This window comes from Sinocyclocheilus rhinocerous, unplaced genomic scaffold, assembly GCF_001515625.1.
Source record: "Sinocyclocheilus rhinocerous isolate Xijiao unplaced genomic scaffold, SAMN03320098_v1.1 scaffold950, whole genome shotgun sequence".
Classification (NCBI taxonomy): domain Eukaryota; kingdom Metazoa; phylum Chordata; class Actinopteri; order Cypriniformes; family Cyprinidae; genus Sinocyclocheilus; species Sinocyclocheilus rhinocerous.
In genome coordinates this window covers 33,115-34,765 of record NW_015637169.1, presented here as the reverse complement: position 1 = coordinate 34,765, position 1,651 = coordinate 33,115, and positions in this window count along the sequence as shown.

Here is a 1,651-nt window from a genome sequence, read left to right as displayed (position 1 = left end):
TAAGTCAGAATAAATCAAATGTAACAATTTATTATCAGTCAGGTAAATATGTATTATGCCAATTATCTCCATAGCCAATTCAAAGATATCAAATCAATACAAGACATCAAATTCTCATAGACAAATCTAAGAGTAAAGGATTCATACCTGACTTTAGGAAAATACATAGTATTGAGTGTGTGGACACAATTCCATACTACGGGCTTTCTGGCTACAGAATCGCCCCGACCCGTTTGCTGCAATCCTTTAAATACAAAACCAAGATAAAACATCCCCCAAGTGGAGGCATGTACAAACAATTGGAATTTACATTAACCCAGGTCCCAGACCTGGGTGGTTTGCCAGTCGTCGCTTCAGTCGAAGTAAACTGAGAATCCTGTGACAAACGCCCGCTTATATAACCAGATGCCCCGCCCATTCTGGTGGGCTTTGGCTGGCTTTGGCGGGCTTCGTCGCCATAGGCTCGTGCAGCTCCGCTGCCTAGTCATTGGTTCGTTTTTAATACACTGCACAAACCAAATACTTTGAGAAAAATACTTTTTTCCCATATGCGTCTAGCAGACGCAGTACTCGTTCCCGTATCTCAGGGAACCGAGGTTACGTTAGTAACCGAGTACGTTTCTTCTGCTGAAATGTTGAAAATCGAACAGTTGCTGGTAGCCATTGATTTCCTATAATATGAAAACAAATACTATGAAAGTCAATGCTACCTGTTTGGTTGCAAATATTCTTCAGAATATCATCTTTTGTTTTTAGCAGAAGAAACTAACTCACACGGGTTTGGAACAACTTGAGGGTGATTAATGACTTCTCATTTTTGGGTGAACAATCCCAAGGTGAAAACCAAGGTGTAATCCAAAGGTTGAATTTACTCACCATCTGCCATCTAATACATACCAGATGAGCCCCTCAAAGACAATTATACTTAACCCTCATAAGGTCCTCGTTTCCTGTTTACACTAAGGGTCTTTGGGGTCAATATGACCCCAAAATTGAAAGAGTAATTGTAAAAAATATATACATTTTTAATCATACAAATAATATATCTGTCACGGTCAAGGTGTGTGGAGGCAGGCAGGATGACGAAGACGACAAGGATTCAAATAAGGATGTTTAATGTAGAGACAACAAGGCAGATACGGGTAGATGAGACACACACACTCAGGGTAACATTCACAATAACCGACAATACTAGAGTACACGAGACAGGAACTTATAGGGCAGATAGTACTCGGTTACTAACGTAACCTCGGTTCCCTGAGATATGGGAACGAGTACTGCATTGCTGGCCATGCTATGTAGCTGCATGACTCAGTCGTCGCTTCAGTCGAAGTAAACTGAGAATCCTGTGACAAACGCCCGCTTATATAACCAGATGCCCCAAAAGGGGAAGAAACCACAACAAACAGTCCACAGGGGTGTTACAATATCATTTTTTTGTTTACTTCTCATCTATACATTAATGCTGTGTTAGGAGATATGAAGTTTGGGAGATATGAAGTACTTCTGTACCTGTTTACCACAAAATTCCTCAACTACACCATTAGCTTGCATGTGAAATATTATTATCTAAATTTAATTTAAGTTGTTTCTGGATATTGATCTAGGTGTTAGGTGTAGAATTCTGCCATCTGCTGGTTAGAGAAAAACT